Genomic DNA, 16,612 nt, shown 5'->3' with positions numbered 1-16,612 from the left:
GCGCCAGAGCTCACGGAGGGGCCCGGGCTGTGGTCTGGGTGGCAGAGCTGAGAGGTGGGTGGGGACCCTGGGCACCGCAGGCCCGAGGAGCAGCTTAAGTCCCCATCAGTCTGGTGGGCCGTCCCCCACACGTCTCAGAGAACCTCTTTCCTATCAGGCGGCTGGAAGGTCTCCTTCCACCTCGGTTCCCGCCACACCGCCTTTTCTTCTCTTATGTCTTTGTGACTTTCCTGACACACTTCCCTCCTCTGCCTCCTCTCCGCCCAACCTCATCGGTTCCACTTATGGGATCGTGACCGTGGCCAGCACCGCGTTCGTCACCTCGTGTGCCTGACTCTCCTGTTCTCAACGACCCACTCGGACGGCCCGGCAGGAGGTGGCAGACCAGGATACACGCCCTGCTCCTGAGGCCATCCCAGCGCCTGCGTTTCTCATAGGGCTCGGACCTCGTCCTGCTTTGCATCTACTCCTGTCCCTGTGTCACCTGCTCCAACCGGCGGGAGCCCGGAAGACCGACCTCGACCTGGATCGGCCACCGGAACCTGGGCGCAGGCCTGAGCCCGACACACGGGGCACACGCGGCCGCCTCGCCCCACCCACCCACCCCCGCCGCGCCCCGCCCCGCCCCGCCTGCCTCCTACGCGCACGCAGAGCGAGTCACCGGCCTCGTGGAGAAATGTCCTCTGACCCCAGGCACGCCCAGAGCAGGCTCGGGGGTGCGCACCCCTCTGCAGAGGCCGCAGGCCCAGAGTGCAGGCGTGGCTCCATGTCCCCTGCCCTTCTCCACAGGAAACAATCGTGTCCCGTCCTTCTGGCCCACGGGCTCCCGGGAAGCTGCAGGGAAGGACCGGCCGCCACAGGCCATGTGCTCCACGGTGGGCGTTCAGGGCAGGAGGTGGGTCCAGGGGTTCTGCTAGTGTCCAACGCCCTGGAAATGGCATCCTGGAGAAGCAGGTACTCAGGACCAGTACCCTCCCAGCGCCGTGATACCCGCCTCCCCAGCTGAGGGCTCACCCTGCTTTAGTCAGGACTTACCTGACTGGTGCCAGGCCGGAGACCCGCGAGACCCCAGGGATAAACCACTGTCCAACTGAAAGGACGGGTGACCCAACACGACTCAACGTCTGGTGCATCGAGCGGAGACGTGGGGCTGAGCGCAGAGGGGAGGAAGGGTCTGGGGAGGCCTGAGACTCGAAGTTATTTTGCAAATCAAACTCGATAACTAACCCATGCACAAATCTCCTTTGAAATTATTTTGTTTGAAAAATAAAATAAGGTCATCTTATTTAAAAAAAAGGAAGAAAGAAGAAAAGGAAGGAGGGAGGGAGGGAGGATCTCACAAACAACCTAACCACACCTCAAGGAAAGAGAAAAAGAAGAACAAACTAAAGTTAGGAGAAGGAGGGACTTCCCTGGTGGTCCAGTGGTAAAGAGTCCACCTTCCAATGCAGGGGATGCGGGTTCCATCCCTGGTCAGGGAACTAAAGATCTCACATGCTGTGAGGCAACTAAGCCCGCCTGGCTGGCAACAGCTACTGAACTCTCCCGCCTCAACTAGAGAGCCTGCGAGCCGCAAACTAAAGAGGCCACGCTCAACAACTAGAGAAGAGAAAACCCGCACGCCACAACTAGAGAGAAGCCTGCACACCACAATGAAGAGGCCGTGTGCTGCAACGAAAGGTCCCGCATGCCTCAAGGAAGATCCCCGCGTGCCGCAACTAAGACCGGAAGCAGCCTAATTAATTAATTAATTAAAAAATATTGCCCTCCCCAGTGGGGGTGGGCATCATCCAATCCATTAAGGGCCTGAACTGAACAAAAATGTAAAGGAAGGGCAAATCAGCTTTTTGCTTGAGCTTCACCTTCTGCTACCCTCAGACATCAGCACTCTGGTCCTCCCGATATTCGCTTTACTGCAATGGTCTGGAACCTGATCTGCAATCTCTCTGAGGTATGCCTGTATTATTAAAATCTATTTTTTCCTTAAGTAAACACAGTTTGAAGCCAAGCATAAGGGTTAATAGGGGTTTGTGTAGATGTCCTTAAGTGGCTTGGCATTTTGTAAAGTTTTGGGGTGAATGGGCAGAGCACAGAGGATTTTTAGGGCAGTGAAGGTATTCTGTATGATACCATAATGATGGATATATGTCATTATACCTTTGTCCAAACCTGTAAAATGTACAACTCTAAGAGTGAGCCCTGATGTAAACTATGGACCCTGGATAATTCTAATGAGTCAGTGTAGGTTCATCAATTATAACAAATGTACCACTCTGGTAGGAGATGTTGATAATGGGGGAGGCTATGTGTGTGGGGGTGCAGGGGTGATATGGGAAAATGTACCTGCTACTCAATGTTGCTGTGAACCTAAAACTACTCTAAAATGGTCTTAAATAAATAAATATGACATATATTTTACACCAGAATACAGCCATTTTTATTCCACTTTATAATTTTTAAAAATTATTTCCTGGTAAAATTGCTTAATTCTCTTCCAAAAGTAAAATGGGGACTGCTCAGACTTTGCAGCGTCCTGCACGGAGTATTCTAGGAAGCTACCACGAGATGGCAGCATCCGCCCACAGATGTTGCAACCAGCCTAGACTGTCTCTGCAACAAGGAACTACACGTGTTTGAGGAACCCTAGAGGGCCTGAGGCCTCACCATCTGTTTAGGGGGAAGCAGAGGATGCTGGCTCAGAAAACATCTGGTAGGGGGCAGTCCTCTCCACGCCTCCACGGGTACACACACACTCCTGCCCTCATTCACTCGGAAGGTCCTGTCACAATTCTATACAGTTGTGGCCATTTTAAACACACACACACACACACACACACGCCCCACCCAAGATGTCCAAGCCCAGAAAAGGCCCCTGACCCACCAAATCTCAACGTTCAGAGGGCTCTTGCATCTGTTCCTTCCTTTCTATTTTAAACATAGACGTCACTGGAGATGCAGCACATTAAATAACAATTTCAGTGTCAGGATGCACCAGCCCCCAGTGTCAACCAAGTCACCCTCGGTGTGGGTTGCACTCTGCAGAGCCAGGACCCGCAGGAAACCACAAACTAGGGAATCTCTGACGTCTGATGAGCACTCCCTGGTACTGTGAAGTAACTTCACTCCCTTTTTTCACTTCAGGTAACTGATTTTCAGTGTGGTTTAGTCACGTCTCTATGTTCGTGTACCACCTAGTGGTAGAAGAGAGATTCAAACCCAAATTTGTCTGATTTCAAACCCCCTTTTTTTCTACTATCACTTTACTGTAGTGTTTATCTACTTTATTGGAGCTTTTCCTACAATACTGGGTGGGGGGGAAAAGAAAACAAGAATATCTGGCTCTCTGAAAAGATTTAGTGTCACTTGGGTTTTTTTTCCTTTTACAAATAGAATCCAATAGAATTAAAGAATTTTGCCAAATGCTGAATGGAAGTTAAATGGTAGTTAAATGGAATGGAATGTGGAATTCTAGTCAACAAGAATTCTCACAGGTATTGCAGAAAAAGTTTTCTGTGACCACAATAGCACCTGAAATGCCTTATCACCACATAAAATTTAAGTTCTATGAAGAATGCCACGCTTGTTCTCAAAATGTTCATAAACTGTGCATTCTTAGTTTGAGGTTAGATGTTATGTAACTCTGACCCAGAAGACTTTTCTATGCTACTGCTGGCCACAGGGCCATTATAATGAGCAAATCGATATAAGCGTAAGTCATATTAATAAAACAATAAAGTAATTATCACACTCTCCTCTGCCTTGGTCAGACCTCTCCCAATGGTGCCAAGTTCTTGTTATGACATTTTATGATAGGTTTTGTCAACCTAAAGAATGGGTTTTGGGGCTTCCCTGGTGGCGCAGTGGTTGAGAGTCCGCCTGCCAATGCAGGGGACACGGGTTCATGCCCCGGTTCGGGAAGATCCCACATGCCGCAGAACGGCTGGGCCTGTGAGCCATGGCCGCTGAGCCTGCGCGTCCGGAGCCTGTGCTCCGCAATGGGAGAGGCCACAACAGTGAGAGGCCCGTGTACCGCAAAAAAAAAAAAAAAAAAAAAAAAAAAGGAATGGGTTTTGATGCCAAAAGTTATTATGACATTTTAGGATTGATTTTGTTAATAAGAGAAGAGAGAGCAGGATGGTCAGGGGCTCCAAGCCAGACATCCCCGGGGGTCCTCAGCTGTTTCTCCTGCCATGAACTGAGGAAGAAATGATTTAATAAGGGGGACATAGCACCTGTACTCAAATATGCAGGGCATTTGTTTTCTGGCTCTGGTGATCAATGCAGGCCTCTGAACAGAAGGCACACAGATAGAGTTTATCTCATGATAAGGAAGAGTACTGTCTCACCAAGTGCTGTCCCACAGTGGAATAGGTGGCTTGGGAAGGGCATCAATATCTGATGAACCAGTGATACCCGTAAGCAGAAAATCATTCCATATACGTGATGTACTGTGACAAACTCTAGACGCACAGTGGTGTTTCAGGTAGGCTTTGTCTCTGCCCTCACAGGGGCTTCACAGACAAGACAGACCAGAAAAAAAAAAAGAAAAAAACGTATCTAATTTTAACTATAAAGTATGAAATGTACTATAATAAGAACAAGAGTGCAAAGGAGCCCATCCAAGGGGCCCCTGCCCCTGTCTCTGAGTACAGAGAAGGATTCCCAGAGAATGAGAATATGAGACTTAAATAGTGAATGAGAATTAACTGAATAAAGAAAATAGGAGAAAGAGAAGATTCTCCCCTGAGAACAATGCTCCTTCCCAAATACAGTTCTCTGTGACCTCCTTCACATACGTGACCTTTACAAACACCAAGGAAAGTAGCCTGTTGTTATGTTATCTATTGCTGCATAACAAGCCACCTCAATGTTTTGTGGCTTAAAACAACCACCATTTATATGCTCATGATACTGCATCTTGGCTGAATTCACACAGGAACGTCTCCTGGCTCGCCTGGGCTCACTCCTGTGGCTATAATCTTCCTATAGCTCCACTGGGATGGACTGGCCAGATGGCCTCGGCAGGGGCACCTTGGTTCTCCTCCACAGCCTCTCACCCTCTAGAAGGCTAGAAAGAACTTCCTTACTCGGTGGTCTCAGGGCTGCATTCCAAGAGGGCAAAGGAGGACGTCTTAAGGCATCTAGGGGCCCAGGCTCTGGAACTCACATAGCATCATTTCTGCCACGTTCTATTGGTCAGAGAATGTCATAAGGCCAATTTGGATTCAAGCAATAGGGAAACAGACTCTTCCTTTTGACAGGAGGAGCTACAAAATACTGTGGCTCTGTTTGTCAATCTACCATAAGTGTGGTGAGAAAACCCAAAGTGGAAGGAACTAGGGAAGATTCCAGAGAAGAGATGGAGCTTGAGATGGAGCTCAAGAGATGAAGAGAAAACCCAAAGTGGAAGGAACTAGGGAAGATTCCAGAGAAGAGATGGAGCTCGGTCTTAAAGGATGAGTAAGATTCTGTCGAGGAGAGCAGAAGGAGTGCACAGCATTACAATGACGTGGAGGTGTCAGAGAACACAGGTGACCTGTTTGAAAAAGAACACAGGGATTGGCTCAGGGGACAAAATTGTGGGGAAAGACCCATCAGGAGAAGAGCATCATCACACCTAGCACCGTCCCACGTGCATGTGGCTGCTCATGATACGGTTAATAAATACTGACTGTGTCCAATCAAGGACAAGATCATGAAAGCCTCTATGGTAGATACAGGAGTTTGCCAAGAGAAAATTTTTTTTTTTTTTTTTTTTGGCGGTACGCGGGCCTCTCACTGTTGCGGCCTCTCCCGTTGCGGAGCACAGGCTCCGGACGTGCAGGCTCAGCGGCCATGGCTCACGGGCCCAGCCGTTCCGCGGCATGTGGGATCTTCCCGGACCGGGGCATGAACCCGCGTCCCCTGCATCGGCAGGCGGACTCTCAACCACTGCGCCACCAGGGAAGCCCCCAAGAGAAAATTTTTAATCAGGGGAGTTAGGCAATGAGAATTTTCCTTGCACATCCGAGATGTCGTTTCATAGACACTGCATAAATTAGCAGCCAAACTATTTTGTTCCCGTGGGTCTGGTCAAGACCTTTCATCATCTGGACTTTCTGTGGCCCCTGACTTGATTATCTGTGCGAATTCTGGATCTTTCTTTTGATCACATCAATTCACTCAGAGTAGAGGAGAGATGCAATGTCCTCAGCAAGTTGCAGAGACCCCATCTGACATGAAAATGGACACTGGAACAAGAGGACCATGATGAGAGCAGGTATGAAGGCATATGGCTAACATCTAATCCAACACACATTATCTCCCTCCAGTTGGATTCACACAAGATTTTTTTTTTTTTTTGCCTCAATCAGTAGAAAGGAGATATTTTATTGCTAAGAGGCTGGAGAGAGAGAGAAGTGAGATTGAAATTCTGGAACTAATCAACTCTGGCAAAGCCCTAATAGTGGTAACTTGTGACTACAGTGGTAGATTGCCCAGGGTCACATGGATCAAATGCTTTAAGCCACTAAGAACACAGAATAAACATTTTCTCATATCTGTGGTTGCTCTGTGAGCAGGACCTTACATGACGCACGATGAAAGTGTAGTCATAAAAGACCACGTATTATTATTGTATGATTCCTTTTACATGAAAGGCCCAGAGGAGGCAAATCTATAAAAACAGGAAGTAAATTAATGGTTGCCTATTACTGTGAGGAGTGAGGAGAAATGGAGGGTAGCTGCTAAAGGACACAGGGTTTCTTTGGGGGATGATAAAATGTTCAAACTTTGATTGTGTATTGGAGCAGGACCCTATGGGGCCTTCCTGGGACAGACCCTCCCCCCCACTCCCCAGCACGTGCTCTGCCTGCCTCTTTTTTTTTTTTTAATATTTATTTATTTGGCTGCCCTCGATCTTAGTTGCGGCACGGTCTTAGTTGCGGCACGCAGGATCTTTAGTTGCGGCATGTGGGATCTAGTTCCCTGACCAGGGATCGAACCCAGGCCCCCTGCATTGGGACCGTGGAGTCTTAGCCACTGGACCACCAGGGAAGTCCCCTGCCTGCCTCCTGTTTGTAGAAAAACTTTAGCCTCCTAGGGCTTCCCCAAGTTCCAAAGAATAAATTTAATCAGAGAAGTGAGAAAATGCAGAAACAAAGGAAAGCAGTCAAGCAAGACAAAATAATAATAGTTTAGCCGTTAAACAAAGTCAAGGCCCTTCCGTTCCTCTTCAAGGGCTATAGATAATCTTCTGAGCCAAATCCTTTGAGCTGTTTTGCAGATACTGAAACCCCCACCAGGTGGGAGAAGTTATCTGCGTGCTGCCCACAAGCACGTAGACCCCAGACCAGCTGGAACCAGAAGGTTGATGATGTTGACTCCCTGTTACCTCACCATCAACCAACCAGAAGAATGTCCATGAACTGATCACATACCCTGCAACCCTCTCCCACACTCTATCTTTAAAAATCTTTCCCGGAAAGCCTTTGGGGAGTTCGGGCCTTCTGAGCATTAGGTGCCTGGACCCCTTGCTTGGTTGGCCCTGCAATAAATGCTGCACTTTCCTTCACCACAACTCGGTGTCAATAGATGGGCTTCACTGTGTGCAGCTGAGCACACCCAAGTTTGGTTTGGTAACAATTGTGGTGATGGTTATAAAACTCTGTGAATACATTAAAAATCGTCAAACTGTACACTTTAAGTGGGTGAATATATGGTATGTGAATGATATATCAATAACGCTGTTCCAAAAAACTAAGTTAAATTAAAGAATAAACTCTCTTTTCACGCAAATCCTGTCATTTGGAGGCTGGCTGGCAACCATCCTCTAATCTAACCTTTATGCTCAGTAAGTCTTTTCAAAATCAAGGGGGAGATATGGGACCTCCCTGGCGGTAAAGTGGTTAAGACTCTGCACTTCCACTGCAGGGGGCACAGGTTCGATCCCTGGCTGGGGAACTAGGATCCCACATGCTGCATGGTGTAGCCAAAAAAAAAGCAAAAAACAAGGGGAGATATATTCTCAAGGCAAAAATGAGTATAATAAATATCTTCTGCTTCCTAATGGTGCCCTTTGTTTGTTTAGCCCAAAGGGAGCATCTATATAAATGAAGGTCAAGAATCCAAGAACTTGATAGCTATCAGCTGGAATTTACATCATCCAATTAATCTCAATGCTGGCAAAAACTACTGTCTTGTTTTGTTTTGTGGGGAGAAGTAGAATCTCTTGGAGGTGGGAAGAATTAAGACCTGTTGATTCAATGCATTTTGTGTTAGGTTTGCAAGACAGTGATGACACGTTCCTGGGCCTCAGGTTGACTATATTTTGCTAAAATAGGAAGGGATCCCTCAGGGACACACAGGTCTGCGGCTACTTGTGCTGCAGGGTGGATTCATCACTAAATTATCTTTCTAACAAAGGCAAATTACCTCCTATGTTGTACAAGACCCCGAAGACATTAGACGAATGAATCTAATGTCCAGCCAAGACTTGAGCTGAGAGTCAGCAGGATGGCACCTGCCAGAGGAGCCTCTTGAGTGGTCTACACAGACAAAGGTGAGCACCGGCAACCGTGATCACAGGTACCCCTCGGGAGGGCTTTCACACACCAGGGTCTTATGTGATACTCCTCTCAGTCATTGCCAGGAATGATTTTAATTACATTTATCTGCATGTGAGGAAACTGATGTTCAGAAACATCAGAATCATATAGTGGACAGGGCTTAGCTGTTGTAGACATAGCGCTCTTTGTTCAAATGCCTTAAATACAACGTATCAGCCCAATGACTTTTGGAAAGTTTTTACACCTGAGTTTCAGTCGCCTCATCTTTATAGTGATGATGATAATGCCTCTCTCATAGGCTTGTAAGAACTAGAGGAGAATTTATTCACACAAGCACATACACACATATGCACATATACACATACATGCACACACATACATACACACAGAATGTCTGGCGCTTCTAAAGAGTCTAGCAAGTGGTTATTAAACTGTGACCTCTGACCTCTGGAGTCTAACCACTTGGGTTAAAATGCCAGGCCTGCTATTTGCCAAAGCTAACAAATGCAAGAAGCTTGGCTTCTCTGTGCCACATTTTCTTATCTATAAAATGGGGACACTAATAGCAGCTGGCCCACAAGTTTGTTGTAAAATTTTAAGATGATAAAAAGCATATGAAGTCCATAATAAATAGTCAATAAATGATGGAGACAAAGAGGATAATGATTATAAGTAATGATTATCTTAACTCTGAAACAGTTTGTTCAGGGTCACATAACAGGTAAGGTGAAAGTGGGCTCCAATTCTAGGTCTTCTGACTTTAAATACTGATATTTTTCCATTCCTAGAGAAGACCACAAAGTCAAGAGAAAGGGTATGAAATATTTTCAGATCCCAAAGGGTCTTCGGTGGCAGAAAGGACGTCAGCAACATTCAAGAAACAATAAAGTCTTCTTAAAAAATAGAATAGAAGGGAACAGTTCCTAACTCATTGGATAAGACCAATATTGTTGCAGTGATTCCAAAGCTAGATAAAGACATGACAGAAAAAGAAAACTACAGACCAATCTCTTTTATGAATATGGACACAAAATCCTCAACAAAATACTAGCAAAGTGAATCCAACAGCATATAAAAATAATTGTATATGCTATAACCAAGTGAGATTTATCCCAGGAATATAAGATCAGCTTAGGATACAAAAACCAGTCAAAATTATATACCATATATAGAATAAAAACAAAAACCACATGAACATCTCAATACATACATAAAAAGCATCTGAAAAATGCAACACCCTTTCATGATAAAAACATTCAACAAACCAGGAATAGAAGGGAACATACTTCTTCAACGTGATAAAGGACATCTGTGAAAAACCCATAGCCAATATCATACTTAATGTTGAAAGACTGAATGCTTTCCCCCTAAGGTCAAGAAAAAGACAAGAATGTCCACTTATATCCAACATTGTACTGGAGGTACAACATCGTACCAGGGCAATTAGGCAAGGAAAAGGAATAAAGACATCCAGATCAGAAAGGAAGAAGTAAAATTATCTCTGTTTGCAGATGACATGATCTTACATATAGAAAACCCCAAAGAATCTGCTTAAAAACTATGAGCTAATAAACAAGTTCAGCAAGTTGAAGGAAACAAGATCAAGATATAAAAAGTAGTTGTATTTCTATACACTAGCAGTAAATAATCCAAAAATAAAATTAAGAAAAAAATTCTACTTGTAATAGCATCCAAAAGAATAAAATACTTAGAAATAAATTTAACTGAATAAGTGCAACACCTATACACTGAAAACTGCAAAACATTGTTGAAATTTAAGATCTAAATAAACAGAAAGAAATCACATGTTCCTGGATTAGGAGACTCAATATTGTTCAGAGAGCAATATTCCCCAAACTGATCTACCTGTTGTTCAACACAAGCCCTACCAAAATTCAGCTGGCTTCTTTGCAGCAACTGACAAGCTGATCCTAAAATTCATATGGAAATTTAAGGCACCCAGAATCCCCAAAACAATCTTGAAAGAGAACAAAGTTGGACTTTTTAGGGACTCACACTTAATTTCAAAACTTACTTCTAAACCACAGTAATAGAGACAGTAATGAAACAGGAGGGAAGGGGGCAGGGCACAACCTTTAAAAGAATGACATAGCCCAAGGATACGACATAAACGGATTAGACCGAACAGGTCCAAAATGGTGAACCAGTCGACTTCCACTAGACCTTGAGTCTCATTTAGCTTGCTGATGTGTTACTAGCTCATTGTAACACATCAGCAAGCTAAATGACACATACACAGGTGCCATGACAGTTCCAACACCTACCATAAAGGTCAAAAAGTGGGTGGTGGCCCAATTTCTGGAAATTTCCACCCCTTCCCCAAAATAGCTGGAATACTCTTCCCACTCATTAGCCTATGAAATTACCCACCCCTATAAAAACTGACAACCCGGACTTCCCTGGTGGCACAGTGCTTAAGAATCCGCCTTTCAATGCAGGGGACATGGGTTCGAGCCCTGCTCCGGGAAGATCCCACATATCGCAGAGCAACTAAGCCGGTGCGCCACAACTACTGAGCCTGCACTCTAGAGCCCACAAGCCACAACTACTGAGCCCGCGCACCTAGAGCCCATGCTCTGCAACAAGAGAAGTCACCGCAGTGAGAAACCCACGCACCGCAATGAAGAGTAGCCCCTGCTCGCTGCAACTAGAGAAAGCCCACGTGCAGCAACGAAGACCCAACGCAGCCAAAAATAAATTAATTAATTAATTTTATAAAAAACTGACAACCCCATACCCTGGGGCCGCACTGGCCTTCTGTGATGGCCCACACTCTGTCTGTGGAGCGTGTTTCTCTCTAAATAAATCCACTTCTTACCTATCACTTTGTCTCTTACTGAATTCTTTCTGTGATGAGACATCAAGAACCTGAGCTTCATTAAGTCCTGAGACCAGGTGTGTGATCTCAGTGAAAAGACTGTGGGTTCAGGGACTTCCCTGGTGGCTCAGTGGTTAAGAATCTGCCTGCCAGCCACTATGGAGAATAGTTTGGAGGTTCCTTAAAAAACTAAAAATAGAATTACCATATGACCCAGCAATCCCACTACTGGGCATATAACCAGAGAAAACCATAATTCAAAAAGACACATGCACCCCAATGTTCACTGCAGCACTATTTACAATAGCCAGGTCATGGAAGCAACCTAAATGCCCATCGACAGATGAATGCATAAAGAAGATGTGGTACATATATACAATGGAATATTACTCAGCCATAAAAAGGAATGAAACTGGGTCATTTGTAGAGACGTGGATGAATCTAGAGACTGTCATACAGAGTGAAGTAAGTCAGAAAGAGAAAAACAAATATCGCATATTAACGCATATATGTGGAACCTAGAAAAATGGTACAGATGAACTGGTTTGCAGGGCAGAAATTGAGACACAGAAGTAGAGAAAAGACATATGGACACCAAGGGGGGAAAGAGGTGTGGCGGGCGTGGTGTGATGAATTGGGAGATTGGGATTGACATGTATAAATGTGTATAAAATGGATGACTAATAAGAACCTGCTGTATAAAAAAATAAATTAAATTTTTTTTAAAAACGAATCTGCCTGCCAATGCAGGGGACACGGGTTCAAGCCCTGGTCCAGGAAGATCCCACATGTCGCGGAGCAACTAAGCCTGTGTGCCACAACTACTGAGCCTGCGCTCTAGAGCCCACGAGCCACAACTACTGAGCCCATGTGCTGCAACTACTGAAGCCTGTGCTCTGCAACAAGAGAAGCCACCGCAATGAGAAGCCCGTGCACTGCAATGAAGAGTAGCCCCAGCTCACTGCAACTAGAGAAAGACTGCGCATAGCAACAAAGACCCAATGCAGCCAAAAATAAATAAAATTTTAAAAACAAGACTGTGGGTTCAAGTCCTAATCTGAGTTGCATGGTTTCAGTGAGGTACTGACATAAAGATAGACATATAGATTAACGGAATAGAATTAAGAGTCCAGAAATAAATCCATACATCTATGGTCAACTGTTCTCTTAACAAGGATGCCAAGACCATTCACTGGGGAAAGAATAGTCTTTTCAGCAAATGATGCTGGAACATCTGGATAGCCACATGCTGAAGAATAAAGCTGGACCCCTACCACATACCATATACAAAAATTAACTCAAAATGGATCAAAGGCCTAAATGGAAGAGCCAAGATCATAAAACTCTTAAAAGAAAACATAAGGCCAGCGTGGGAGGGCTTCCTTATAGCTAGAATGGGAGCTCTCAGGCTTTGACCAGGTTTACAATAGAGCTATGTTACAAGACCAATGCAGTCTATTTTGTGCAGGATAGTTGTGCAAAAGCTGTGTTGGTCACGTGACTGAGTCACAGAGCTATTGCAGCTGGTTGTGTATGGCAGGAATCACTTTCAACTCAGTTTTGATAGAGGGTTTTCTGCCATGATCACAAGGCACTCATATACCTTGATCCCTCCCTTTTTCCCTATCATTATCTATTTTCAGGAAAGTATATAAAGGTGATCATTTATATCTTAACCTTCACCTAGGTCATTCATTCATCCATTCATTTATTTATTTTCCTAGTGCTTTCAATAGCCCTTCACCTAGGTCATTCATTCATCCATTCATTTATTTATTTTCCTAGTGCTTTCAATAGCCCAAGGTCGAATAATTTGCATATTAAGCTTCAATTTCCTTATCCTTGTTAGGAGACAAGTCTCCTCAGATTTCTCACTTTCTGCAAGGTCTGGGCCTTCTAAGCAAGATATGTTTGAATGGCAAACAGCTTTGGAAGCTAGAGACATGTATCTCATGAGACATTTGGAGATTATCTCTCTGGAGATATCACAAGGTAATAAAGATAAGACTTTTCCTTCCCTCTCCCCCAGTGGAAACTTGCTTACATTTCATAAGTAATCTCTCTCTCCACAGGGGAAGATGGACAGATCACCAGTTTCCTAATTTCAGGGTTCCTCTCCTATGGGGCACCCCTCTGCATGAGCAGGTAACCTCCAGCCTTCATCACCTTTCCCCATGGAGCGTGGGGCAAGGGGAAACGCTGCCCTGGCAGCTGTTTTGGCTGTGAGTACTAAAGCATCTGTGTCTCTGACCCAGGGGTCTCATGTCTGCTGTAAGTACATAAAAACTGTAACAGTCTAACTCATAAGCTTACAAGCAAGGTAAAATCCCAGACTTTTCTCAATTTCTGACTCAAAATTTTGTAAAATGGATAATACCAGAACCAACACTTTAGAGTTTTCATCAAGACCATATGTAATAATGCATGTAAACACTTAGCTATTATCAGTCAGTCACTGTGCCTTACTATATTTATTAATTACTCTACTGGAGACACAAAATTAAGTACTAGGGACACAGTAGGAAGCAATAAAGGGATTTGCTTCTTAGATTTCCGTCTGAAAACCTGAGTTCGAGTTCTGGTTATGCGTTAACCAGTTTTGTGACCTACGACAGTCACCAGAGCCTTTGTATTCTCATTTGTAAAATTAGAATATTGGAAGAGGTCAACATGTAAAAGATCTATTCCAAGGAACATTAGACTCATGAGATTATTCTTGGGGGAAAAAAAGCGTTCCATGGACACGAAAGTCAGGGAAACTTTGCATCTTATATATCTCCCCTAGAAATCTATAATGCATATAGTAAAAACTCTGAGAAGCCCTCAGAAAGGAAACCTGTTTAATTCGAATGAAGCCACAGTTTCCAAAAGTCATTTGACCACAGGACCCTTTTTCCTCATGACAGCAAATTAGCATCCCATGGATCATATCGTAGGAAATACTGAACCAGGTGATCTAAGTTTCTCCAATGTTAACAATCTTCTGTCTCTCTGCCATCATTACCTACATCTAATGTTTCTTTCTGTAATTTCAGACTCAGGTGTGAGTGGAGATGGTCTTCTTGTTGACATCTGTCACTTCTAAGTCACAGGGCATAAGCAACTGACAGGTGTTTACACAGAGCCACACCAGTAAAATATACACCCATCAGCAAGTGCACAAAAACAATGATATTGGAAGTTTGTAAACGAGCTTCCCAACATACTTATTGCTACCAACACCTTGTTTTCCACTGTTCCCAGGAAGCCTTTTCTTTAATAATCAGATGGAAAGAAAAGCTTGGGACCAGAAGGCTTTTTTTTTTTTCTGCCTTCTAAACAGCTAAACCCAATAAGAGTAATGGTCTAGAACCTGGAAGATTTGGATTCTAATTCTGCCAACCCATGAACTCACTTTTGATTTGAAGCAAGTCATCTTCCATATCGAATCCTGCATCTTCCATCTGGAAGTGAGGGAGTTAAGTGAGGTGGTCCCTGTGTTCTCACCCAGTTTGAGAATGTTGTTTCATTCTGAGTAAATGGCATCTAAAGGCAGTTTTGATCCAGCAACTCCATGGTTTGGCCGTATAGCCTTCGGTAGTGTCCATCTGGTGCAATGGAGTGTGTAGCAGCAACCTCTCTACCCTCCAACAAGCAATAGCTGGAGATGGGAACATCTCAAGCCCATCTGGGTCTTTTCAAGGAGGCGACACCACACCCGTCATGGTCAGTGCCCACACTGAGGTTACCCTTACTCTTTGGGACATGCTCTCTCCAGCTTTGGGGACAATCTGTGTCCACTGAATCAGTGGCTTGGACTATTGCGATCCTCATATTTTCTTTCTTTTTTAATAATTAAAAAATCAACAAGAACCCTCATTTAAGTTATGCTAAGGGGTTTACTTCAACCCACAAAATCTATGAGAGCTATACCTGGGCCTGGAAGTGGAGCCAGACACAATAGCTTAGATTAAGGCAGGAGAACAGCTTCAAGTGTGAAGTTAAAGTTTGTTCTTTGTGTGTGTGTGTGTGTGTGTGTGTGTGTGTGTGTGTGTGTGTGTGTGTGTGTGTGTGTGTGTGTGTGTGTGTGTGTGTGTATCTGTCTGTCATGATTCAAGCATAACTTAGCTGGGAGAACTAAGTGCTGTGAATGCACACACTTCTATTTTTCCAAACTGTGCTTAGCAGAAGCTCAAATCCTGTTAACTACTGAGCACAGGGAACATCTCCCCAGTGCAGCCGCTAGCCTTGGCTTTGAGGTTGCTGACTGCACCCCTCTCCCTGCCCTTCCTGTTGTCAGCTGAGTGAGGTCTGGGGCTTGTCTGAATCTCCTCACCTGGTCAGAACCACACGGTTGCAGGAAGAGGAACACTGAAGACTTCGTTGGTTCTGACTTTACCAATCTGTGACCTTGAGCCAGGCATGTGACTCTATGGGTCTCAGATACTTTCTTATTCTGTACAAAAGGTCTGATAACCCTTCCATGAAAACATCAGGCTGCTGGTGGGACATCTCTTGCCCCTCCCCAATTTGTGCTGTAATATCTGAGACCACCTTGACTATGTCTGACTATCTGCACCTCGTTCTCTTGATGTCTTCCGGTCTTGACAAGTGCTGCTCTTTCATCCTGGTAACATCCTTCCTTTTTTGCTTAATAAACTTGTACTCATTCTTCTAGGATCAAGTCAAGTGTTTCCTCCTCCAGGTGTTTTTTTTACATACATTTTTTAAATTTAAGTATAGTTGATTTACAATATTAATATTAGATTCAGGTGTACAACACTGTGATACAATATTTTTATACTCCATTTAAATTACAAAACAATGGATATATTTCCCTGTGCTGTACAACATATCCTTATTGCTTATTTATTTTATACATAATAGTTTATACTTCTTAATCCCCACTGCTATCTTTCCCCTCTCCCTTCACTCTTCCCACTTGTAACCATTAGTTTGTTCTCTATATCTGTGAGTCTGTTTCTGTTTTGTTATATACATTCATTTGTTTTATTTTCTTAGATTCCATATATAAGTGATAATATAGAGTATTTGTCATTCTGACTTATTTCACTAACCTTAATACCCCCTAGGTCCATCGACATTGTTGCAAATGGCAGAATTTCATTCTTTTTATGGCTGAATAATATTCTACTATATAAATACTGCATCTTGTTTATCCATTCATCGCTTGATGGACGCTTAGGTTGCTTCCATATTTTGGCTATTGTAAATAATGTTTCTATGA

General features: G+C 44.2%; 1 long non-coding RNA gene across 3 annotated transcripts in view; it reads right to left on the bottom strand.

The window, feature by feature from the left end:
* LOC132510275 (uncharacterized) overlaps positions 1–16,612 on the bottom strand; it is a 119,334-nt gene that overhangs the window by 97,716 nt on the left and 5,006 nt on the right. The window contains exon 1 of one of the 3 annotated variants that reach the window (XR_009537260.1): positions 322–450. The exons of the other annotated variants lie outside the window; for them this stretch is intronic. This is a non-coding gene — a long non-coding RNA (uncharacterized LOC132510275). Of the gene's footprint in view, positions 1–321; positions 451–16,612 lie in introns of those variants that run through there. 3 annotated transcript variants of the gene reach the window in all.

The sequence above is a fragment of the Lagenorhynchus albirostris genome, chromosome 19, assembly GCF_949774975.1.
Source record: "Lagenorhynchus albirostris chromosome 19, mLagAlb1.1, whole genome shotgun sequence".
Classification (NCBI taxonomy): Eukaryota; Metazoa; Chordata; class Mammalia; order Artiodactyla; family Delphinidae; genus Lagenorhynchus; species Lagenorhynchus albirostris.
The sequence above is the reverse complement of the archived record's forward strand: the minus strand, read 5'-3'. Positions and strand labels throughout refer to the sequence as shown.